Below are 27,527 nucleotides of genomic sequence, written 5' to 3'. Positions count from 1 at the left end.
GCTTTAATAGGGGCTGCTTTGGGGGACTCCCAAAGTAGGCCTTTCCTGAAAGAACTTTCTGAAGTAGACTCAGGAAGATCTGAAGAAAGAGACTTAGACGCTGAGTTTCGGTTTTCTAAGGAAAGCTTCACAAAAGATCAAAGGAAGGGACAGGTTCCAAGAAGGATTTCTCTGAACAACCAGTCAGAGCAGCGAGGTCATTTTCCCTGTGGGCTGCCCTTGCCCCTGGTCCTCTTTAGATCTGGCACCTGAGGCTCACATCAGTTCGGAGCTCCTCTTGGCATCCCTCTGGGAAGGTACTGAGCGTTCTGTCTCCTCCATGTCACCACTACTTTCCCATGGAGCAATGTCTACCTCCCAGTGAGCTGTTTCTCCGTGGTGAAGCCCACTTGGTGATGGGTGCACCATCTTGTTCTGGCATCTTCTAAGGCCATGTGGCATCACACAAACCACAGTGTGATGGTGACATGGGCTTAAGAAGAAGCCCGTGTGGAACAAGATGAAAATTAACCTCCAGTAAACAAAATAATGGCAAAGAGGAGAGACAGTGTGTCAAAGAGCATGTGGGCAGATTCTCATGAGAACTGCAGTGAGGAGGATGACACATCTCTCCCAGTCCTCTGGCACCCACAACAGCTGGCTCTAGTGACCACTTCTAAGTGGAGAGGAAAAGAACTTTTTAAAACATTTATAGACTTTGTAGAGCGATTATAGGTTTACAGAAAAAAGATAAACAGAAAGAACAGGGAGTTCCCACATACTGTGTCCCCTCCCTGCAATTTCCCCCTTGTTAACGTTTTGCATTGGTGTGCTACATTTGCTACAATTGATGAGCCAATATTGATAGATTATTATTAAACTAAAATCCACAGTTTACATTAGAGTTCACTGTTTATGTTACAAACTTCTATGGCTTTTGCCAGATGCCTAATGATATGTTTTTACCACTTTAGTATCACATAGAATAGTTTCATTGTCCTAAAAGTCCTTTGTACTCTCTCTATACAATTTGTTCTTCCACCCCTCACCTACCAACCCCTGGCAACCGCGAATCACTGATTCTTTTACTACCTCTATAGCTTTGCTTGTTCCAGAATGCCAGATAGCTGGAATCATACAGTTTCAGACTGGTTTGTTTTACTTAGCAATATGAATTTGGGTTTCATCTGTGTCTTTTTGTGGCTTGATAACTCCTTTCTTTTTATGACTGAATAATATTCAGTTTTATGAATGTACCACATTTTGTTTATCCATTTACCTACTGGAGGTCAACTTGTTTGCTTCTGATTTTGGCAATTATGAATAAACTGCTATTGAGATCGGTATGCAGTTTTTTGTGGATGCAAATTTTCAGCTTATTTGGGTAAGTACCAAGAAATACAATGCTGGATAGTATGTTAAGAATATATTTAGTTTTGTACAAAACTGACAAATTGTCTCCCAAAGTAGCTGTACCATTTTGCATTCTCACGGGCAATGGATGAAGGTTCCCGGTGCTCCACCTCCTCACATCCTCACCAGCATTTGGTGTTGTCGATGTTTTGGGTCTTAGTCATTCCTATAGGTATGTAGTGGTATCTCATTGTTGTTTTAATTCACATTTCCCTGATGTGAAATGTGCTTATTTGCCATCTGTATATCTTCTTTTGTGAGACGTCTGTTCAGATCCTGCCCACTCTTTAATGGGGTTGTTTGTCTTCTTATTGTTGAATTTTAAAGAGTTATCTGTATATTTTATATACAAGCCCTTTATTAGATTTGTGTTTTGCAAATATATGTCCCAGCAGGTATGTTTCTCCTAGCCTATTGCTTGTATTTTTGTTTTCTTAACAGTATCTTTTAGAGCAGGAGTTTTTCATTTGGAAATTTTTTGGGGGGGACGCTTTGAAATAGTAGAGGTGCTAAAGTAGTTGTGGTTGGTGAGGGAAGAAGAGGAGAGAGAAAGAAGGAATTTTAAAAGAGTATTGCTGTGGCCTACATACTTCCTTCAGAATATTTGAGAAATGCAAGTAAAGAACTTGAGTGTGTCTGAACCCACGTTGTGGTTGTTGGACTGTACTTGAATGTGAGGACTCGGCACCTGAACTGCGTGGGCACAGCTTTCCTGTGCTCTGTGACTCTGGGTGGCTGGATATGAGCATCACATAAACATATGTGAAGGGCATAAGGCAATTTGTAGGGGTGCTGTAAATGTGAGTGTGCTCTGTATAGGAACACTGTGGGCACATGGGACTGCCTGAGAGCAGTCCGGACACAACCAAGGCCACTCCAAGGGGCCTCGTTGCTGCTCTTGTTCTGACTCCACCTCTTTCATTCCTCTGCATTGAAAGGGAAAGAGAGGAGTCAGCCTCACTGCAATTTTATTTTATTTCATTTTTTATAATTTCAACTTGTATTTCAGATTCAGGGGGTGCAGGTGCAGATTTGTTACATGGCGTATTGCATGATGCTGAGGTTTGGGGTGTGATTGATCCCATCACCCAGGCTCACTGCAATTTTATCAAGGCTAGTTCAGAAGCTTTATTCTTGGTATCATAGTTTCCAGCTATATGAGTTTCACATACACGAGGAAATTGTGGGTTGAGGAGTCTGAAAGAATTTAAAGCCATTAATTGCGATTGTAATTAATTCAGAGGCCAATATCCTATATTTGTGATCATTAAGACAGAGTCTTGATTGAAGTGCAGTATTGCACTTTCTTTAATAAAAGGATTTTCTTTTTCTAAGTAAGTGAATAGATTAAACATGATGGTAAGGGATAAGATTTTCTCACTTTAGAAAATGCAGTCCACACAGGACAACTGATCAGGTTCAAATCTTGTCTTTTCCACTTACTGGCCAATATTTACCTCCTTTGAGGCTCTCAGGTTTCTCATCTTAAAATGGCATCAGTGACATTACTGCAATTGCAAGGCTGGGCTGAGTAAGTGAAACAAAGCACATGAACCTCCTGACACCATGACTGGGAGGGGGATGATGCTTTGCACCTGTTCTTTTCGCCCCCTTCGTGTTACAAGAAGTGTGCTCTCCCAAGTCCTCTGCTGGAACAATCTACTCTCCATCCTTTAGAGAAAACCCTGTGAACTCCTGCTTCTGTAATTTTGCTTATTATTCCTTCTATCTTGTGTATATCTTCCTTCTCCTCTTCAACTCTCCAATTCTTTGACGGCTTCACTAGTTGCTTTTCTGGAGGGCTGGGATGCTTTCCCCTTTCTCATCTCCTTAGTCAGTCATGGCATTTGGTACCCATTGCAGTGCACTGCCTCGTGTTGTTCATATGCATGTGCCTTTCAATCATCTCGATCATATCCCTCCAGCATCACTTCTTTTGTCAGCATCACCTTTTTTGTTGGGTCCTTCATGGTGTCCTTTTAATATCAGCAAATAGAATGTAGTAGATGCTCATTTAATAATCGATATTTGGATTACAAATCATCTCAATGAGTTTAGTAAGTTGCCCTAGAACCTTCCTTACTATGCAATGCTTTGTTAATTCTATTTGGATTCCTTTGCAAAATGTTTGTTTCTTTTAAAGTTTTTTTTTTAGAAAAAAGAAAGATTAAGTAAACTGTGGCTCATCAAAAAAAATGCTTGGGAAGATTTTTTTTTAATACCATAGGGTAATACTTGTGTTGTCATGTTAAAATTAAATTGGAGCATGTAAAAGTGCATATAGCATGATTACAACCACATATTCTATAGTTTAAAACAACTCTGAAACTGCTAGCAACTAAAAAATCAGGTCCAAGAATAAATATGAATTCTTTTTTGGGACTAGAATAACTATTATTTTCTTTCCATTTTATTTGTAGAAAGAATGTTTTTATGGGCAAAATCATTCTCTGCATGGTTAACTACTTGCTGTGAATGAAGACCTATTCTGCTTCTTTCCACTAGAGGTCACTGTGGTTCTTTAGTTATTTTTTTCCATTTGGCATCCCTGTTAGCAGGGGTAAAAGGATTCTGTCACGGTTATTATTTTTAGCAAAGTTAAGAGAAATGTTAAAATGATAGTCTCCTTTTTTAAATACAAAGAAACATTTTCCGGAGCAATTGTACTTCTTTTCAGATTTCGTTTTCCAGGCCATAACTATCAGAAACATTTCTATTTTACATTGGCGACCCAAATTTAATTTATTAGCGTGAAACATTATCACTATACCATTTATTCTGCTATTAAAACAGAATTGCACCCATGCTTTCTATGTGTGAAAAAATAGAAGACTAACCCTTTCTATTTCTGGTTCAGCTTTATTTTTTCGAAGATTGTTTCCCAGCAGTACAGAAACATGGTTTCTAGAAGAACTTGTTAGTCATGGAGTATTAAAATCGATTAATGACACATGAGATGTGCACATATAAGCACCATTCTGAAGGTGAATGCAGGATATCCAACAAATTCTACCAATAAACTACTGTGTCTTTAAAAGAATTTCTCCCTGGTAAATTCAGTAGGAATACAGGCTATGTTTTTCTGTTTGAAAAATGATTAAATATTAAGAATTAGAAAAAGGAAATATAGCTCCAAATATTAATAGGATGCATGCTGAGTGTAACATCATCCAAAATGTCTAAGCAACATGATAACCAAGGTCCTTGGTTTTCCTACCGGAGTCAAGTCCATTTCACTATAAACCAAGAAGCTCTACATTTTATAATGTTTGGAAAACCCTTATTTTTCCTTCTCATTCTCTTTTTGCTATTTGCAGCCTTGAAAAATGGGGTCCCAATCACCTCACAAGACCACATTTATTTTTCATAGTCTGGGCTATTTGGTTCCTGTTGTGTTCTTATTGCTAGGGCATTCTTGCTAAATTCACAGCAATTTCCCCCAATTCAAATTGTGTCTCAATAAATTTCAAAGTTGATTATGCATTATTTATTATGGACCCTAAATTTAGCAGTACTAGAGAGATTTGGATATGTGTGGCATTTTGGAAACCCACTGACCACTCCAGCAATCTACAATATGCTTTGAAAAATCTGCACAACTTTTGCTCCCGTCTTCTGACTAGAATGCACAGCTCCAATTCCCTAAGTTTGCTGAACATGCTGAGGCCCAGGCTGTAAGCAGCAGATGAGGCTGAGTGCAATGGGGCATCCTGCTGCAGTTTGAAGACTTTCTTTTTCATTTCCCGCAAACCCAATCTCTGTTCTTGCTTTCGGAGGCAACTTTTACAACTGGCTGTCTCTAAAGTGGAATAATTAATAATTGTCTTGATACAATTAACAAAAGATAACTGGCTGGCTATGACTTTTTTTTTGAAAAGCACTTTCTTTTTTTCCTTCAAAGGGTGTTTTCACCTTTCTGTCTTTAATCCAGAGTCCTCCAAGGCTATTTAGAAATATTATTTCCTTGGGGCTCTCTGCCGTTGTGGTTTCTATTACCTAGTCCAGTATTTCTCAAACTTGTAAATAATATACTTGGAAATGCATATTTTTGGCAGGGAAGGAAGTATGTCAGGGTGGTTTTGGAGTCAGAAAAACCTGCTTTTGAGCCTTACTTCTACAACTTACTAGCCATATGACTTTCAAGCTTTATAACCTCATTAAATTAATTTTGGGATCTTTTTTATTAAAATGAAGATACAAACAATGGTAAATAGGATAATGTGTATAAAATGAATAGTACCGTGTCTGACACATGATAAATACTCGACATGTGGTAGGGATTAATAGTAGTTCAGTTGAACCTTGAACAAAAGGGATTTGAACTGTCTGAGTCCATTTATACATGGATTTTTTCAATAAATATGTTGGAAAGTTTTTGGAGATTTGCAATGATTTGAAAAACCTTGCAGATGAGCTGTATAGCCTAGAAATATTGAAAAAAAATTAAGAAAAACTTAAGTATGTGATGAATGCATAGAATATATGTGGATACGAGAATATTTTATCATTTGCTACCATAAAGTACATACAATTTAGTCTATTATAAAAAGTTGAAATTTATCAAAACTTATGCATACAAACTTACAGACTGTACAAGGCACCATTCCAAGTCCAGAGAAATGTAAACAAACGTAAAGATGCAGCATTAAATCACAACTGCATAAAATTAACCATAGTACATACTTTAGAACTGTAATAATTTCGCAGCTCCCTCCTATTGCTGTTGCAGTGGGCTCAAGTGTTGCAAGTATCTGCTTAAAATACTGTGTGGCTAATCATCTTCAGTAAGTTGCATATCACAGTAAAGTGTGACCTGTTACAGTTCTTGTGTATTTTTCATCATGTTTAGTGCAACCTTGTAAACCTTAAGTCACATCGTGGGACCCACACAAAGTGCCACTAATGATGCTGGAGGTGCTCACAAGAAGCAGATAAAAGTTATGACGTTCCAAGAAGAAGCTGGATTTCTTGATATGTACCACAGATTGAGGGCTGCAGCTGCAGTTGATGCTATTTCAAGATAAATGAATCTAGCATAACAATTATTGCAAAAAGTCAAAAAGAAAATTCCTGAAGCCATTACTGTGGCTATGCCAGCAGACACAAAAACCTTGTACATTTTTTGAAATACCTTATAATCTCCTATTAAAAATGGAGCTTTTATGTGGGTGTTAAGATTGCTATAAGAAAGACATACCTATAGAATCTAATGTGATTTGAGAAAAAGCAAAGTTATGTGACAAAGTAAAGGAAGGTGAAAGATCTAAAGATAGAGAATTTAATGCCAGCAAAGGATGGTTTGATAATTTTAGAAAGAGGCATGGCTTTAAAAATGTCAAGATAACAGGAGAAGCAGCTTCTGCCAACCAAGAGGCAACAGACAAGAGTTCCCAGACACAATTGAGAAAATCATTAAGGATAAAGGATAGTTACCTGAACAGGCTTCTAATGCAGACAAAAGTGCCCTATTCTGGGGGGGAAAATGCCACAAAGAACACTTATTAGTAAGGAAGGGAAGTGAGTACCAAGGTTTAAGGCAGGAAGGAATAGGTTAACTTTATTGTTTGTGCAGATGCAGTTGGGTTTATGATAAGGACTGCACTTATCTATAAAGCTGTTAATGTTTGAGCCTTGAAGGGAAGAATAAACACCAGCTGCTGGTCTTTTGGTTGCACAGCAAGAAGGCCTGGACAATGAGAAACCTTTTTCTGAATCAATTGCATCAATGCTTTGTCCCTGAAGTCAGGAAGTACCTTGCCAGTAAGGGCTGCCTTTTAAAGTTCTTTTGATATTGGATAATGCTCTTGGCCTCCCCAAATCCCATGAGTTCATCCCCAAAGGCGTCAAAGTGGTCCGCTTGCCCCCAAACATAACGTCCTAATTCAGCCTCTAGATCAGGGGTCATAAGGACCTTTATGGCTCATTATATGGTACTCTATGGAAAGGAGTGTCAACGCAAGGGAGAGAACCCTGACAGAGAGAACATCATGCAAGTCTGGAAGGATTGTACATCATTGAAGATGCCATTGTCTTATAGAGAAAGCTGTGAAAACGATCAAGCCCCAAACAATAAATTCCTGCTGGAGAAAATTGTGTCCAGATGTTGTGCATGACTTCACAGGATTTGTGACAGAGGCAATCGAGGAACTAATGAACCAGATTGTGGGTATGGCAAAAAAAAGTAGTGGGTGGAAGCTTTCAAAATACGGATCTTGGCGAAATTCAAGAGCTAATAGACACCACACCAGAAGAGTGAACAGAAGATGACTTGATGAAGATGAATGCTTCCAAATCAGCACCAAGAATATGCCTTTTATTTCCTTAAAAATTATTTTTCTTTGTTTTTTAATGGACACATAGGAATTGTACATATTCATGGGTTACAGTATGATATTTCAATACCTGTATACCTGTATACTGTGCATAGTAACCAAATCAGGGTAATTAGCATATCTATCACTTCAAACAATTTTCTTTCTGTTGAAAACTCTCAAAAATTATCTTTGCCAGGTGCAGTGGGACACGCCTATAATCCCAGCTCCGTGGAAGGCTGAGATGGGAGGATTGCTTGAGCTCAGGAGTTTGAGATCAGCCTGGGCAACATAGCAAGACCCTGTCTCAAAAAAATCCTCTCTTCTAGTCATTTGAAAATATAAATTAAATTGTTGTGAACTATAGTTACCCTACAGCGGTATCTAACACTATCTATCTAGCTGTAATTTTGTATCCATTAACTAATTTCTCTCTGTCCCCTACCTGCCACCCACTCCCCTTCTCAGCCTTTAGTTACCACTACTTTTCTCTCCACTTCTATGAAATCCACTTGTTTAGCTTCCTGAGTGAGTTCATTGCAATATTTGTCTTTCTGTGCCTGGCTTATTTCACTTAATATGATGACTTCCAGGTTCACCTATGTCATTGCAAATGACAGAATTTCATTATTTTTTATGGCCAAATAGAATTTCATTGTGCATATATACCACATTTTCTGTTTTCATTCATCTGCTGACAGATACTTAGGTTGATTCCATATCCTGGCTATTGGGAATAGTATTGTAATAAACATGGAAGTGCAGGTAGCTCTTCGACATACTGATTTCCTTTCCATTGGGAAAGGAATACTCAGTAGTGGGATAGTTCTATTTTTGGTTTTGTGAGACAACCCAACACTGTTTTCTAGTAGGTTGGTGCAAAAGTAATCGCAGTTTTTGCCATTACTTTAATGGCTGTATTACATACCCCCACCCCCTACTTTTTGTTTTTTAACCAAGATAAACTATATTCACATAAGAAGTAAAGAAACATATAATAAATGTCAGATGAGTATTATCAACAAAGGGAAGCAAGCACTTCTCACTGGGATGGTCAGTGGAGGTGGTTTCACAAAGGGGTGAAAGCAGAGGTGATTCTTGGAAAAAAGTTCCCTGGCCAGCCTGGGCTTAGAATGCAACAGAAGGAGTGAGCACAGGCTTTTCATTATAGTGACTGGGGTGAGATTCCAGCTCTGTTATTTAGCAGTCTGATCTCAGTAATTTATTAATCAGGAGATTATCAGGGGGATTAAAGAAAATAGCATATGCAACTTAGTTAATATTAGCTAACGTTGATTGCAGATTATGATGAGCTCACCTAATCCTCATAATGGCTCAGTGAGATAAGCATCCTCCTTAGCATCAGTGTGGTGGAGGGGAGAGGAGAGGATGGGTACGTGGCCTTTGGCATTGCGCCTCTCCTGTGAGAAGTGGTCAACAAACGACGGCAATTATTTTCTTGCCGATATTTACTAAAAGTCAACCAGAAATTAACATGCAAATGGTGTCTCAAGAAACTGACCAGCATTTTCCCTCCAGTGGTGCAGTGAAACTACAGCATAAATGTGAAATATCAACTTGTATGTGTGTAGGTAAGAATCAGTGGTGCAGGGGTTAAGTTTGAATTTCTGTTCCCCTAAATGTTTTGGTCACAGAATGCACAAGGAAATCCACCAAATCCACCTTTTCTGTGTTAGCCAGTCTCATTTTTTTGACAACACAAAGAGTACATGATTGCAAAAATTGATATTTATTACTTTTGTGTTATCAAGAAACTATTGGCTATTGGAAAATGGGTTACATCAAAATGAAGTGGATGTTCTGTTTTGGGAGAACATATAATAATTGTATTAGTCCCAAGGGCTAGTACACTGTTTTCAGACCTTAGACTCTACATTGGCCTTTGCAAACCCCACAGTTAGTCTTTGAAAAATGAGTTTTGTCACCTTACGAACAGGTGTTTGTTTAACTTCTAATTAATCAAAATAAAATAAAATAAAAACCTACTGGCTCCACGGGTCATAATTGCACTGGATCAAATATTCTGTTTATGCCTGGAGCAAAATGAAAATGGAGACAACCTATTTTGTTCTAGATATAAATAATTTGACATATTAAACTTCCTTAAAAAGATGAAAATTGACCCAGTGATATTATAGACTAGAAAGTAGCATTCACATATTTAAGATTGAAAAATAAAACAGAACCTTAAATTAAACTTTGGATTTACCTCATTCCCTTTTAGGCTGTTCTCCTAGGATATTAAGGGTTGGGTTTGATCTTTTCTTTCCTCTTAAGTGAACCATTTTAGAAATGACAGCTTTAGGTGTTAAGACATTATTGACCACTAACATCTGAGCTTGTATATCAGCTTATCAGTTTTACAGTACAGAGAGCAGGAATAGAGGCACAGAACTAATGGGTTTGGATGGAGGAAACGTGGGAGCTGGTCAATGCTGAGAAGAGAGGGCCTTCCATGGAGATCTCTCAGCTGCTGGAGGCCAAGGACCAATTGCAGGTATTGAAGAAAGGGGCATGAACAAGGAGATGGCGAGTACTCAAGGCTTACCTTGCAGTTTGGCCACGTACTCATCATATCATCTTTTGCTCAGGGCAGGCCCCCCTCCATAACTGCAGAGTGAATGGGCTCATTTTCATCTCCCTCTGAGTTTTCTTTCCCCGTCCCCTCATGGTGCCCCCTTCCCACCATCATGATCTCATGAAGCTTGTTGCTCCATGATCAGGCACTCAATCTAGGTTCATGGCTTCAAAGATTCTTATGGGTTCTTACAAGCCACCTGGTCCAACCTCCTTATTTTCAGCATGTGATCAAAATAAGGCATCAGGGCCAGCGTCATGGGTGTGTGACCTGTGCAGAAGCACAGGGTCCTACATTTAGAAGTCCCCCACATTTGGTGTTGATGCTCTACTGTTGCCGTCTTTTAACAAAACCTTCACCAAAGTGGAAGAAGAGTAGGCATGGCAAAAAAAAAAAAAAAAAAAAAAAAGTCTTTAGTTTTTGAACAATGGACTCCATATTTTCATTTTATACTGCACCCTACAAATTATGTTTCTGGTCCTATCTAAGTCATACGGATATGTTTGTGACTTAATGAACCACGTGAATATTTGATTTTAGAAAAATGTCTTCAGGACTGTTTTTCAGGAATATGGAAGTGATAATGGTAGAGGAGATTGAGGGCTGGCTAAAGGCAACAAGGGAATTTGGGGGAGGAGAGCAGGAGATTTCCAGGGACTCCAGGAAAACAGATGTACCATGAATTTGTCTCACTTGCAGTTATAGCAGCCCTGTCTTTAGATAGTAATTTATTCCTTATCGCTGTTCTGAATTTCCACATGCCCTCTTAAAACTGATTCCCTTTTGTTCTTTTCTTCCTGCAGTTGCCGACAACTAGCCATTATCTCCTATGTACTTAAAGACCATTATAGTTACCCCTCAACATTTTCCCAGGCTAAGAGATCCTAATTCTTTTATCCATCAGCTTGAATGCTTTTTTCTTTTAATTGATGCTTCCTCAAAGAAGAACAGCTAGCTAGTTCAGGTAGCATTGTTAAAATCAGGGCACAATTAATTTCACATCTAGCTACAATATTGCCAAGGAAAGAAACAGACAAAGACAGAGATGGCACCAATGAAAATCGCTTTTTGGAATTAAGCTAAAATTAGCTAAACATTTTGTAATTACAAAGTAATTTGAAAATCAAGCAGTTAGACTAAAACATTGATCAGGAAAAAGACGACGAGAAAGGAAAGGATGGAAAAATTCATTGAAAACAGCCTCCCCTGCAGACCAGAGGGAGTTTTTGAGAAAAAGTAGATTACTGCTTATAGAAATACCGAAGCCCATTACTTTGGGCAAAGGTTTTGAGAACAGAAAATGTGTCCTTGCAAAGGTGAGAGGACTGAGTTCTACCCAGTAAAGGCTACGTCTTTGCCTGTGTGTGAACAATTTCCATACACATATCCACAAGGAGATGTAAAGAGACCTATTATAGTTTATGTTCCAATTATAGTGTTCAAATATTGAAACAAACAGGCAACATGATTGGATAAACAAAAGGTGTAAGAAAAAGAAAGCAGTCACAAAAGGAATGGGAGCTTGATTTTGTGTAATATCATGTATTCTTCCTGTAATTCACTTCAGAGAGACAGTGACTTAATTTCCACAAAACAGCGGCCTGAATAGATTCAAGGTAGATGCTTCAGAAAGCTTTTATTTATTGTTTTCTAAAAAAAAAGTTACATTTTTCTATGTCTCCGAGGTTGACATTCCAGGGGGTGATTGAGCAGACTGAAGGTGCCTCACTTGAGGTGGACAGTGGGCCCCTGCCAGAGAGGCCAGGTGGGACACTTTCGTCAGTGGCGAGAGGACTGTGACTGTGGTTTGGCTGAGCTGAGAGGTAGGAGGCCAAATCTTCGTTGTCCACTCTTGGGCAGGTCATCTAACTTTTCTGTTTCTCAATTTTCTTGTGTACAAAAAGCACTAAAAACACTAACCTACCTGAATATTGTTATGAAAATAAAGTGGAATAACAGATGGGAAAGTGCCTTGAAAAATTATAACAGATTGTTTTTATACATTGAAAATGGTCCATTAATGTGAAAAGTTTTAAATATCAGCCACTTTATTGGGAGGATGGGCCTTCGCTGTGGCCGTGTGCACTCCTCTGTGGGAGATACAAACGTTTCCTCAGCACTGGCATTTGCCCCCAGAAAGCTTGCAGACTAGTTGAGGGAAACAAGTGCCTATATTTGCATAGCATTTTATATAACTGAAAATTGAACTGACAATACGTATTCAAGGAGAGCATATCACAAGCTCTGAAGTTAGATGGCCTTGTTTGAATCCTAGTTTACAGATGAGAAAATTGAGGCTTATGGGTTGTTAAATAGTTCACTTCATGATAACGGTTAGGCTTTGTGTCCCCACCTAAATCTCATCTTGAATTATAATCCCCACGTGTCAAGGGAGAGACCAGGTGGAGGTAATTGAATCATGGGCATGGTTCCCCCATGCTGTTCTCGTGATAGTGAGTGAATTCTCACGAAATCTGTTGGTTTTATAATTGTTTGGTAATTCCTCCTGCGTTCATTCTCCTTCCTGCAGCCTAGGGAAGAAGATGCCTTGCTTCCCCTTTGCCTTCCACCGTGATTGTAAGTTTCCTGAGGCCTCCCTAGCCATGCGGAACTGTGAGTCAATTAAACCTCTTTCCTTTATAAATTACCTAGTCTTGGGTAGTTCTTTTTAGCAGTATGAAAACAGACTAGTCCGCCTCAGTTTACTGTTTGTAGACTAGGATATGAAGAGTACCACAGGGGGTTGTTGTACAGATTAACTGGAACATCATACACAAAACTAGTGGTTGACCCATACCCTCAATGTGGTAACTATTATCGCTATATGTATGGATGCATATCTCCTAAATTTATTTGACCCCAGAAGATTTTTTGTTCTTTTTGTTTGTTTGTTTTGGTGAGGGGAAATCATAGAAGATTATTTTTCCCTGAAGCAGCCTTTGGGAATGAGTATATGGCTATAGGCAAGAGGTTCACTAGAAGATGGAGTGGGCACTCGGGACTGGGGTTATTAGGAATGTCTTCATAGGGGTGAGGGGTAAGGGGACTTGAACAGGTACCTAGCAAAGTGCAGGATTTGGACAGACACTGTAATGGCAGAAGCCAGGGTCGGGGATATGAGGAGGAGAACATGCCAATGTGGGAAATAAAGCTGGAAAGACAGGATCTGATTTCCTCGACAGGGCACTTGAATTTTATTTTTTATTTAGTTTTTTTTTTTGAGACAGGGTCCCACACTGTGGCCCAGGCTGGAGTTCAGTGGTGCAGGCTGGAGTTCAGTGGCGCAATCCCAGGCTCAAGCAATCCTCCCACCTCAGCCTCTTGAGTAGCCAGGACTACTGGCACACATGGCTATGCCTGGCTAATTTTTTAAATTTTTCATAGAAATGCTTTGTTGCCCAGGCTGGTCTTGAACTCCTGGCCTCAAGCAATCCTCCTCTCTCAGCCTCTCAAACTGTTGGGATTATAGGCATGAGCCACCGTGCCTGGCCTGGCACTTGGATTCTATCTCATGTGTAGAGGGAAGCCATTAGTGGAATTTTTCGAAAGAATACTCTGGTATTTTTATCCACAGTGAATTGACATTAAAATATGCTACAAGTGTGTAGAGGGTGGAACACTGGCTGGGAATTTATCAAATGTGATTCAAGGCTCAGGGTGGATTGACGAGATGGTGATATAAACCAGGAGAGAGAAAGGGACAGGGGAGGAAGAAGCAAAATGAATTGGTGGCTGAATACGGGATTTGAGGGGAGGGGCAACGACTCAGGTTTTGCATTGTGGTGACTTGAGGATCACGTCCCTTAACATTGCTTTATTCTTTCAGTGATTTATTTACAAAATACTTTGAGTGCTTACAAGGGCAGGGCACTGTATAGGTGCTGAGATTGCTAAAAACAAAAATGCTGTTAAACTAGACTCATAAATAAAAGTAACAATGAGGAAAACTTTGAGTTAATGTAGAGTTAGAGTGTAGACAATGAATGCCCTAATGTAGACATGAAAAAAATGAACGAGGCTGGGCTGGGAAGGCCTGTTGGAGGAGGTAGCGTTTGAGCAGGGTCTTGCCTATGGTTAGGGATTCCACAGGGGATGAGAAAGTGTCACTTTAGAAAGAAAGAAGGCAAGAAATTAAGTTGGTGGAGGTTGAGGAGGACATGAATTCTATTTTAGATGGACTAAGTACAAAGTGAGAATGGCACACCATGGTGGAAATGTCCAGCACATGGCTGGAAGATGGAACTGGGATTTTGCAGGACAGTCAGTGCTGGAGGTCAAGATTTGAGAGTCATCGGCTTTGGGGAGAATTTGTGAACCTGGAAGAGCAGATGCGACTTTGAAGGGAGATGACTGAGTCACGTGGTCTTAAAGTTGGAAGGAACCCTCGAGGACCTCTGGTCTAACCTTCTCTTGTGAAAATCTTATTTACAACAGATCTTCCTGACCACTTCCTCTGCCAGAGCTCTCCTTACCTCACAACATATATAGTTCACTGTGTTGACAAACAGTTCCAATGTTCAAGTTTGAACCTTGTCCTTTAGTTGTTTGCAAGTTACTGGAAGTGTTCAAACAAGGGATAACTTGATTAAAAAGCTATTGATTAAAGAATTATTCTGTGACTCCTGTGCAGAATGACTCTGAGAAGAGAGAGCTGGCAGCTGGGCGGTAGGCAGGGAGGTCAGTACTAACAGTTTAATATTTTTTCTAATTCTACATTGACTCAAAGTTTTCCTCACTGTTACTTTTATTTATGAGTCTAGTCTAACCTAATGCGAGTAACACAGAGTATGTCTACTCTCTTTTCCATATGACAAGTTATACATTCTTTCCAGGTCTTTCCTTTTTAAAGAGAACCTTGCCCTGGTTCTTTATATGCACCACGTGACACCATTCACAGACTTTTGTCATCCTGATCCATTCATTCAGGTGTTATGTTTTGCATGCCTGGCTCTCCAGAAAGAAAAGCCAGAGCCAAAGCTTATGTATATGTTTTCTTTTTTATTGGAGAATATGATCTATGGAGCAGGAGTGAGGGATGTGGGGGCCAAGTGGAGAAAGAGGGAGAGGCAATAAAAGATGCATTTTCAGGTTGGCCACTGCTCAGGGTGACAGAGTCCATTCATTGAATAGCAGGGCCAGAGGAGCTGTATGAAATGTATCTCAGAGCTGTCTTTCCAAGGGAAGAATTTATCCATTGGCTCCCATTTCCCATTGGTGAGAAGGTTGCATAGTGGGGTTGCACGTGCGTGAGCAGAAGAGTCCCCCACAACTTTACCACTTTCTCAGTGGAGAAGCCCTGGGGAGGAAGCAACAGGCAGAAGGCTGGGAGCTAAGAGAGGTGCTGACAGGTGTACCTGTAGGGAGCTGATCTGGTCCTATGGTAGTGGCTGAGATAAGAGACAGGTAGTCCTAAGAGATCGGAAATGGGCACAGGAATTATCTGAGGCATCTGCTGTCCACAAGGCTCCCTGCTGGTCTGTGGATGTGTTGCAGTCTCTCCACATCCCTTTCAAGAGCTGGTACTCGTAATTAAATAAGCTCTCCAAATAGCTTCTGTCCAGAGAAGATTTTAGGGCAGACAGGAGGGAAAGAGTGACGGCTGTGTTAAACAGATTTAAGATCAACCTATCACAAATATTGGCACATATGCTCTCCTGCATTCTTCAAACACACATTGCTACTAGTGAGGTTCAGCAGCAAGCACCCAGGATTTGGCAGATCCTGTGCTAGGTGCTGGAGGGCGGGGAGCATCCTGATGAATATGGGATAATCTTGACGTTAATGAGGGCTTAGTCTAGTTGGAGAGACTGAAAAAGTAGCCAAATAATTATAATAAAATGGCATGGGCTACAATAGAGATGCCTGGAGGATGAAGAAATGGTCCAGAGACGAATGTCAGGTGGAGAGGTCAGAGAAACCTTCAGAGAGGATGTGAAGCTTACAGAGGATTCTGAGGTACCCTAACTCCTCGATATGTGTGCCTAGATGGAGAGGCAGAGCATATGAGGGATCCACTGTGCCCAGACTGAGGCACAACCTGAATTACCAGCAACATTTAACAGCCTGAGGATTCCTGACAAGTCAGCTATGAAACCACTAGATGCTCCTTATGTTGGAGGCTGCATTCAATGTGTTTTAGTTTAAACAAATATTCCTAGCTTAGAAATTGCAACCTTTTACATACATGTGTATTTGAGCAATTTAAGCCATTGTCACATCTCTTAGGAATCATATCTTTCCCATATGAATGACTGTTTTATATTTTACTCACATACTAAAAGATACCTTGATTGCAAAAGGTTAAATTGAAGATGAAGTAGGGTATTTTATTCCTCTTCTTCCCTTGGCAAGAACACCGCAGAGCCTTTGTAAACAAAAGCCAGAATGCAGACAGTCTAGGAGAGGTTTCAGCTGAAAAAAGTATACTTTTTTTTTTTTTTTAACATGGTGAATTGAAGAATAGTTCAGGAAAATAAGGAGCAGGTGGCTGCCGCAGCCTGCAGGGCAGAAAGCCTGGTATAAAGGCAAAGAGTGCCTCCTAATCAGGCGCTCTCGGGCCGTCACGTGGTCCCGTGTATCACTTTAGCCCTTGGACAGGGGGAAGCTCTGAGCCTCTGTGTCCTCTGCACCCCCAGGCCTGGGCCTCCCGGACTAACATATGGGAAGAATTTAGAGACAAGGGAAAAGCCCAGAAATCAAATGTTGAGAGAAATTACGTGGCTAACAGCTGGAATTCATGAAGTTTTATATTAAGCGAAGAATTGATAGCAAGAAATCCAAAACACCCTTTCCCAAAAGAAAGACAAATTAATAGCTTGAGGACAAAAAAGCCTTCCCAAGATTCTTGGCTTCTCTTTAAATATAACTGTAGTACTTATGTTTGTTTTTATAAGGGATAGCTATGGTTATATTTGTTATGAATCTGGAATTGTTGAATTTAAGGATGAATATATTGAGATGCCCTAAATGCCAAAAAATGAATCTAAAATTGGACTGCATGTCCATTTTAATTTCAAGTCATTATTGAGGTATGTTAATGTTAAATAAAAATAATTTATGAAGATTTTTCACCTAAGTTCTCTGATTTCATCCTTTCCCTACACACTAATAAGTAAGTATTTTATAACCTTCCTCTGCCTAAGAGAAAGTGGTTGCTCAAAGAGATTAATTTGCCCAAGATCACACTGTGGCAGATGAGAATTTAAACCCAAGTCTTCTGCTCCCAGCACCCATGGGCATATTCACTGCACTGGGGTTTGTAACCTGGATGAGCTTCCAAATTAGCCCTGGAGCTTTTAAATTGACCAATTCTTGGAGTGGGCTTTAGAATCTACAAAATTAAGGAATATCTGAAGTGATTCTGATGATCAACCTGGTTTAGGACCCACTGTGCTAAGGTAAACAGAATATCATTCTCTCACCAATCAGTACAAATTCTTCTTTACCCTGGGGATATAGGCAAGTGGGTATTTTGAAGGCCAGCAGAGCCACACCTGGGAAGCGTTAGAATCCACCTAACCATGCAGCCTGCCACAATGTGGGATTAGCTGGTTTGGCTTGATTACTAACTACTGTCTGGAACCGTGTTATGAGAAAAAGCTAGAACATAACAGCACAAAGCAAAGTTTCCCAACCTTTTCCTATGCAATGATATACCTGTAAAAGTGTTGGGACACATCAGGGGGCTGCCAGTGTCAAAGATGTAGAGGCACAGGTTAGGAGTCCCTGAACATACTTCCACCAGCAAATGGATCCAAGCAAAATTGGAGGAACCAGGGAGACTACCACCAAAATATAATACGCTTCATCTTTCAGTTTCTGCATGGGTTGAGTGGTGTAGTAAAGAAGAAAAACAGCCACGTTCCTAACAGAGACCAGGTTAATTCTTCTTCGATATTTGTGAACACAGAAAGGTGATTTACATGCTTTGATATTTGATGGGCCTAATTTTGAATCCTGGCTGTATCACTTCGTGACCTTGGGTAAGTCACTTACCTTCTTTGAGCATCAGTTTCCCTGTACATGTGTGAAGGGTAGTGCTACTTTCATCATAGAGTATTAAAAGGCTTAAAATAAATAATATGTATAAAGTGGTTACTCCAGTGCCTGTAAATAGCAAGCACCATGTAAGTTGCAGTGTTATTTCTGTCTCTTACATCCAAGTAATCTTAAAATTTAATCAGTAAAGGACATAAGAGCTTTAATGATATCTTAAACCAGATTTCAAATGCAGGAAAATTTATTTTAATAAAAAGCAAGGAAATCAGAGAATATATAAGATCCTGTTTTAATCGAGTCCTGCTCCAGCTTTTAGAAACTTGTGGGACAAGAAGCAGCTTGGGGCAGGGCAAGCATTTGAACATCAGAAACTGTTATCTCCACAGTGGGGTGAGAGGACAGCGAAGCCATGAATTTGAAAACAGGGAGAATAAAAGTTCCCTCTGTGCCTAGCAGGCTAGGACAAAGACATGAAAGTCACTTTTGAGAATAACTTTAAACGGAATCAGCAAAACTGGACTGTAACTTGATTAACTATATTAACATATCTAAAAGAAGAACTGATCGTTCAAAACTGCAGTTGGCCAGCAGTGGAAGAACAGAAAATGGAAAGTCAGAGGCAGATGTTGGCAAGTGTCCTCCTCCTAGGACTATCCAGGGAGAAGGAGCCTTAGCTGAAGGACTTGGAATTTTCCTTACCCATTGGCAAGACCATCCATCGCTGTGAGATGTCTCTCTCAGCCCTCTCAGCCCAATGTAATTATACATTCAAAGCTATAACAAATTCATTTTGTATGGATTCTATACATTTCATGAAATATTGTGATCATAATTTAGTTCCCCATATAATTTGCTTATAGAGAAAAAATATATACATGAGACTGAGAATCTTATATTAGATTCTCATCTTCCCTATCCCCTTAGAATTCTTAGGGGTTCCTTGAAGTCCCCTTAGAAGCCACTGAGGGAGTGGAGAAGGAGAAGAGGTAGGTATGAGGGGCTTAGCTCTCCTCCCTGAACTAACTCAACTGCTCCATTTTTACTCTGTGGGTAGAAGATTTTATCTAACTCAGTGATTCACATTGATTTGTATTTATATTAGAATATATTTGACCATAATTCTTCATAATTGGAATTTAGATTAATCTATTCTGAAGTTCAATAAAGAATTATCCATAGCCAATTATGAAAGCAGATATGTACATGATCCCTGAAATATGTAATCTTAAAATAACAGGCATCTCACTGAATCCTTTTACATGCATATACACGCACACACACAGACATACACACATGCACAATTGGCATGGGACAGAGAGGTGGATAAGGTTTTGCTCCATGTACATAAATTTAAGGTTGGGGTAAAAAAGCAACTTTCAGAGCCATTTCTTTAACAAAGAATTCATGGGCTGAAAAATGATTGAAAATATTCAGTCTAGATGATTTGTAAACCTCCTGGTTGGCTATAAAAGCTCATTTCTGGGATTCTACTTTTGAACCATTATTGAGCATCTTTTGAATATATGGAGACACAAACACATATTGGGTTACATCCATCCTTTGCTCTTTACCACAGTTGCCAGTTACCACTACGTTCATTCTTCACCCCAGTGATTCTTTTTTATTTATTTTTTGCTTTTATTTGAGATGGAGTCTTGCTCTGTGGCCAGGCTGAGTGCAGTAGTGCCATCTTGGCTCACTGCAACCTCTGTCTCCCGGGTTCAAGAGATTCTCCTCCCTCAGCCTCCTGAGTAGCTGGGACTACAGGTGTGCACTACCATGCCCAGCTAATTTTTGTATTTTTAGTAGAGACAGGGTTTCACCATGTTGGCCAGGATGATCTTAATCTCTTGACCTTGTGATCCACCTGCCTCGGCCTCCCAAAGTGCTGGGATTACAGGTGTGAGCCACTGTGCTTGGCTACCCCAGTGATTCTTAACCATTGGTGTGTCCTACAGTTATCTGTAGAGCTTATTGAAAACTCATAGGGTTGTCTATACCTCTGACCTCCTATCAGAGTCTTTGGAATTGGGACCCAGGCATGAGTGTTTTGACAAAGTTCTACAGTTGATTTTGATGTTTACCAGCAGCTGAGAACCACAGTTCTATTCTTTTCTTTGCTTGTTAAGAATTGGAAAAAAGAAGAAAAGTATTCCTAATACTAAGAAAGTCTTGTGGACACACTAATTGAGCAGCAGTGCCCTAGACCCCACACAACAGGAGACAACAACAAAATGCTATTAGGTTACAGGTGAACACATTATACATTGTGCAATGGACTTTAGCTATGCTGACAGCTACAAGGAACAATTTGATAAACAGTAGACTTGTGTATTTGTGTTGCATGTCTAAGGTGTCATTATAATAAGGTGTCATTATCCTTAGGAATGAGAAAACCAAGATAATTCAAGCAGGTTCTCTACAGTCAAACAACTGGAAAATGGCAGAGGGAGAATTTGAATGCAGGACTGTCCGATACTAAAGCTCATGTCCTTTTCATATGGCATACGATGGGCCAAGATCAGGTAGATAAATGGCCTTTTGGTAGAGCACAAGCCCACAGACTAGTTATCCTAATCTTGTGGTAGTGTAATTGAGAAGCTGTGACTCCTAATTGGTATTTTATAACCTAGGGCTAGTGCAGTAATAAGACGCTGTGTGTTAGAGCAAGAAAGGTTACCTGGATCTCAGGTGTAGGTTGGGGAGATGTGGCTGGTGGGAAAGCAGTTTTGGTAGGCGTATAAGGAGTTTCAAGGAGCATCTGCAGCCATGGGCTTCCCAGGACATGTCAGGAGCTCCGTCACAAATAGGCTGACCAGTGCTGCAGTGTGGGGGAACTGCAAAAGACATGAGAAGCTGCCCACGGAGACTCCCTAGCTGATGACCTTCTTGACATAGCTTTTCCAAAAATCGATATACTTTATGCCGAATGTGGACGAGTGTAACTGGCACACAACTGCTCAAACTTAGCCTTCTGTTGGGCTCAGAGAAGCAGAAGTTATGACCAGAGTATCTCCAATAGTCTAGAAGGGCAACATAGTATTTTTAAAAGAACTATTCTATTATATGCAATATTTAAAGATTTGTTTATTAAATTTTATTTCTTTATTTACAAATAATAAGTATATATATTCATGGGGTTCATAGTGATATTTTTATACATATCATGCACAGTGATCAGAATAGGGTCATTAGCATATCCATCATCTCAAACATGTGTCATTTCTTTGTGTTGGGAACATTCGACATCCTCCTTCTAGCTATTATTGTTAACTGTAGTCATCCTACAGTGATATAGAATATTATAGTCAAAGAAATTTACTTTCATTTAAAAAACAGTGTCATAAATACTTTGAGATTAACTTTTTGTTTAAGATTAATGATTTGACTATGTGTTGGTTTGGTACAAAGAGCATTAACCTGAAAATCAGGAGACCCGAATTCTAACCCTGATCCAATTACCAAGTAGCTGCATGAACTTGTGGAAAATACTTTACTTCCATGAATTGCTTTTGCTTCACTTGTAAAACAAGAGTGTAGAATTGCTGCTTAGAGAATCCCTAAATTTTCTTTTGGAGTCACAATTTTTAAATTCTTTTATCTGTTTTGTTTACTGCTATACCTCCAGCATCTAGAACCATACCTGGAACAGAGCAGGTGCATAATATATACTTGTAGAATGAAGGAATTAAAGCAGATCTGAGACAGAATTGGAGTTGGAATCCAAGCCTCTCTGATTTCAAAATCCATGCTCTTTGCATGATTATCCTACTGGTTGTTTAATTAACTAAAGACATTTGGATCAGAATTCCCAAGACTCTGGAAACCACAATTCTGGCCAGTTAATCTAAAGTCATTATGCCTTTTCTAAACTTCATATGGCTTGCCCAATTCAATCCCTGACAAAGTGTGTTTGTCAGCCTTAAGTAATAATGAATCTCTGTTAATAGCATATGAAGAGGAACTGGGTAGTGGGCAGGAGGTTAGTACCACCTGGTAAACCACTAATACAAATGGATATGTGTAAAAAAGGAAATACTTGTAGGTTGGAGAAGTGGTACAGAGAGGAGTATAATTTACTTTATGGCAAGTGGAAGGGTCAGACAAGCCTTCAGAGGTGTGGTAAGGCCTGGAAAGGATCCTGAGATGGTACACATTCCTCCCCATGTGTCTAAAATGGGGAGACAGAACACACAAGGGATCCACCTAGACTAAGTTAGAACCTGCATTTCAGGCAGAATTAGGCAGAGCTAAAATTCCTAGTTCCAGTCACCCATGAAACCACTAGATATTCCCTTATGTTAGGAGGTTTATTTCAATGCATTCGTTAAAAATACTTTAAGCTTAATTATTGCAGCCTTTTACTTATGTGTAAGTAAAGTATTATGTGTATTTGGGTATTAAAAGTCACTGTTCTCTTTCTTGGGAATTACATGTTTTCATAAATCATTTTTTGGTGGTGTCCTCCTAGTATGCTAAAGGAGACCTTGGTTGTAAAAGGTTAAATTGAAGATGAAGTAGAATAAACCATCTAGGGTTTCTGCTATGTAAACTTGGTGTAAGTGTTGAGTCAGCTGCCTTTACTGTTGAGTGGAATCTGCAGAGCCTGTTGCTCTGTAGCCTGAATTTGTTCCCAGTGTCTCTGGTTCCCTATTGGTTTATGGCCAATGACTAATGCTTTACCCACGAGTCATTAAACCCATTCTGCGCTTTTCTGGTTCCCTCATCTTCTTGGAATTCATCCTTGTGTCCAGTGGTCCAATGCTCTAACTTGGTATTTGGATGACTGAGTGAACAGAAATGGCAATAAAAATGTATATGTGATATAACAGTTCAAAACGCAATTCCCTTTAGAGAAGTCTTATGAGCAAATAAAATTCCTCCCAAACCATTTCAAATCATTGGAAGTATTTGAAGCTTTTCAGTTTCCTTTGCACCTTCATGAGAGGTCAACACATACAGCAAGGGTATCTGCTAGCTCTGCACACACTTACTTTGCCAGAAAATTCAGACTTCCCGGGGCAACTCTACTTTTTAAGGCTGCTGATTAACTGCACTGATGTAAGAAGGCAGAAGCGTGGATAATCTAATATAGATAGCAGCTGATGAATATGCATGTGTTTGATGTTCTAGAAAACTACTTTAAAAGAACAATGAAATACCATTGATGGCTAAACTTAGGATGAGAAGAAATGATGTCCACCTCCTGGACTACTACTCAATTCTCTGAAATCCGTGTCACTCTAAGAGCTGCTATTTTCACAGAAAAGAGCTAGGAATGGTCCAGTAACTATGCCAGCAATATGGCAGACTAAGTGGGAGAGAAATGGCTTAGAGTGGGGAAGGAAGTGGGTATAAACAAGGCATGGGAATGTTCAGCTCACAGGGGTGGGTGAGGAGTTGGGGAGGGGGGTATAGATTTAGCTGCTTGTGTTGACTGACATTTAGCTTTACCCATCCAAACACAAGATCCAAAGGCTAAAGCCTGGCAGGAAGGCCACCTCAAACTCAAGTAACTGATAAGTATCCCACAGGGAGGTGGAGCACAGAGAAGGAGGACCTGTCAGATGTGGTGTTTGGGAGTTGAGGCAGGCAATGTCCAATCATTCTCTTGTAGATGGACGGTGTAGATAGGGGGCTAATCTGTATGGCTAGGGCTGACAATGACTAGGGTAGAGTGAGACAATGGTAAGTCAGATAAGAGAGTCCAAACTGTCTACAAGTAAAAGTGCTTGATGCCGATATTGGGAACCTGAATGTGAAACCAGAGGAATCATAGCACCAAATATATGGAAGCAAGAAACCATGGGTCCAGACAGGAGGCTGACCCTGGTGTGTCCCTGAGACACAGAGTATGTGACCCAGCTGGATTCTTTGTTTTTTGTTTGTTTGTTTGTTTTTGTTTTGTTTTTTTTGAAATGGAGTCTTGCTCTGTTGCCAGGCTGGAGTGCAGTGGTATGATCTTGGCTCACGACAACCTCCGACTCCATGATTCAAGCGATTTTCCTGCCTCAGCCTCCCGAGTAGCTAGGATTACAGGCATGCACTACCATGCCCACCCAGCTGGATTTTATGTGCTCTCTTTGGAGTAACATCTGGGGTTCTCAGCCACACTTAAAGGGCAGGGGATATGGACAGGCAAGTGATTAATTGTCTCCAGCAAAATCTGTTTTCAGGTTCCAGGGCACTATCTAGAGCATCCAAATGCTGCTGCCTAAACTGAAGTCCCAGGTGCCCAGAAGGTACATGCTCTGGGTGGATTTTTTCTGGTTGGCCTGGAGAGGTCATGGACTACTTCCTAAAGTGGGCCACTAGAGAATTTAGCCTTCGTGAACCCGGGAGGCGGAGGTTGCAGTGAGCGGAGATAGTGCCACTGCACTCCGGCCTGGGTGAAAGAGCAAGACTCCGTCTCAAAAAAAAAAAAAAAAAAAAAAAATAGCCTTCAATGGTTTTTCACACTTGAAACAATAATTACTGCATTTCTTGTATGGAATTTTATGCCACCTTTATGTTTACTAAATGAAGCTCAGTCCTGAAATATTTTCTCCCCACTTTCTGAGGAGAAAATAATAGAGTTGTATCCTTTATAAGTCTATTTCAAAAAGGAGGCTGCAAGTTGCTCCTGGGGAGGCATGGCAAAGACAGGTTCTGTACCTTTGCGGCCACAAGGCCTAAATATTAGTGAGATCCATTTCCAGAGAATGCCAACATTAATACAGAAGAGTTTAAACACCATTTACTGATATCCACCATTGGGAGAAATTAGACTCAGGGCTTAAATACAAAATGTGCTAATGATGAAGGGGCACATAAACAAACAGAGTATATCTTTTGAGATTGGACTTGTCTGGATGACTGCAGTCCTGAGAATTTGAGGGTATGCTTAAGATCTTATGAGTTCAGGGGTGATGTGTTTCTTGCAGGACTTCAAAAAGTCAGGTCACTTCTCTTGAGTGGTGCTCAGTCATTTTGAGCTTCTACAGCTAAATTGCAAAGGGAGCAGTGTTCACACATGGTGAAATCATCGATTCACTCTTTATCCAAAGTTCTCTTTAGTTGTGATTTCTCACCAGCACGTTGATGGTCACTAATCTCCTGCTGTCAAGATCTAGTTTCACAAGTTCCCCAAGCGAATCAATTTCAGGTATTGATCATTTGGCAACTGCTAATTGCTGTAGCTAAGAATTTAATTCAATGGTGAAAAAAAGGTCTATTTGTTCTATCCTTGCTATATATATGTTTTTGTAAGAAGACGCTTGTTTTTGCTTTATTAGCTATCCATTCTTTAATGTAAAATCAGTAGGCAAAACCTTGTAAAAATGGTATGATTTGTTGGCATTAAAGCTGAGGTTGCCTTCAGGCTGCATTAACTTATGTATCTTTAAACATAAGCAAACTTTTACTTAAGTCTTCTGTTTCATTTTAATTTATCAGCTGTCTCTATGTAAGACAGGAGGCCTATTCTTCAAATAAGATTACTTTCTTTGATATTAGGCAACCCATCTTATTCTCTCGAGCACATTTTCATAGAAATAGGATATATTTTTCTTAAAAATCATCAACTGTGTCTCCAATTTCATGATTACTAAGGAAGTATGCAAAGGTAAAGGACAGGAAACTGATTCGCTGATTCAAATTTTGATGAAAAAAAATCCTTCCCTTGTTGGCTAATCTCTTACTAGCAGAAATCTGAAAATGTTTTCATGGGTAGAAAAGAGTAATTTTTCTTGGAAACTTATGAGATCAGGCTTTGTTTGATGCCCAGTGAGACAAGGGACAACAGTTCGGTTCCCTGGTTTGCTCCTGGGAGCAGAGGCAAATTTGTCATCAATTATTCACATGAACCCAGAGCTGCGGTAGGGAAGAGGGAGGTTTGCTCAGGAGAAGCCAATCTTGAATGTGTAAGAGCTGTGGATTTTAAAATACAGCTTTGTGGCCAGGTTTTTGACATCCTGAAATACAAGTTTTTTTTCTTTTTTTTTTGTTTTTGTTTTTGTTTTTTTTTTGGGCCTTAAGATGACACCTACAATATGAGGGTAAACAGTGGCTATAGATTAAGACATCATCTCCTTTGCGAGATGAAATCATCCACAGTTTGGCTAAGTAGTAATGTCTTTAGAGTTCAAAGTTTATAACTCCTATAGCCATTATGAAATATTTTCTTGTATACATACATTTATGACATCTGGGTTTCACACTCTACTCAGCTTCTAAGGTATTGTTGAAGACTATGTTGTCCAGCGTCATGACCATTAGATACATGTGGCTACTGAGCACTTAAACTCTCTCTGGGCTAAATTCGGATATGCTGTAAGTATAAAATACACACTGTATTTCAAATGGAAATGAAATTTCAAAATGGAAATATATTAATATTTTTATAAAATGGAAATATATTAATATTTTAAACATTGAGTACATATTAAAATAGTGATATTTTTGCTGGCCAGGTGCGGTGGCTTACGCCTGTAATCCAGCACTTTGGGAGGCTGAGATGGGTGTATTACATGAGGTCAGGAGTTCGAGACCAGCCTGGTAAACATGGTGAAAGCCTGTCTCACTAAAATACAAAAATTAGCCAGGCATGGTGGTGGGCACCTGTAATCCTAGCTACTTGGGAGGCTGAGGCAGGAGAATCTCTTGAACCCAGGAGGTGGAGGTTGCAGTGAGCCAAGATTGTGCCATTGCACTCTAGCTTGGGCAACAGAGTGAGACTCTGTCTTCAAATATATATATATATATAGGATATATCAGGTTAAAGTTAATTTCATCTTTTTTTTTACTTATTTGATGTCTCTAGAAAATATATATGTATATATGTACATATTACACATATTTCTATTGGACAATGCTGGTTTAAGAATATTCATTGTGACAAATGATCCTTTGATATTCCATGGTGAGCTGTGAAAAGTTATTGGAACCCCAGTCACCAGGTCCTGACATTCAGGGATCCTATCCCAAGTGTCTCCTCTGAGCCATAACTCCTGGCAGTATCCACTCTCCTGTCTTCTTTGCTCCATATTTGCTGTGCCCCTCTTAGCTATAGCTGCTGTTCCTGTCATTGCCTTGAGACAGGGCTTACTTTTGCTCCACTCCTATCGCTGGTAAATGGGAGAGGAAACAGGGTCCCTATCTGTTACAAGCGTCTTTGTGTATTTATTTCTTTAAGGAACCAAATAATTTAACTCTGTTTTTTACAGTTTGCCTGATGCTAGAGGTTGTTC

General features: G+C 39.7%; 1 pseudogene; it reads left to right on the top strand.

Moving 5' to 3' along the window:
* Positions 1–1,476: 1,476 nt before the first annotated feature.
* LOC100608670 (ADP-ribosylation factor 1-like) overlaps positions 1,477–27,527 on the top strand; it is a 51,642-nt pseudogene continuing 25,591 nt past the window's right edge.

The sequence above is a fragment of the Pan troglodytes genome, chromosome 10, assembly GCF_028858775.2.
Source record: "Pan troglodytes isolate AG18354 chromosome 10, NHGRI_mPanTro3-v2.0_pri, whole genome shotgun sequence".
Taxonomy (NCBI): domain Eukaryota; kingdom Metazoa; phylum Chordata; class Mammalia; order Primates; family Hominidae; genus Pan; species Pan troglodytes.
Note: the sequence above shows the minus strand (reverse complement) of the source record. Positions and strands in the feature narration are given on the sequence as shown.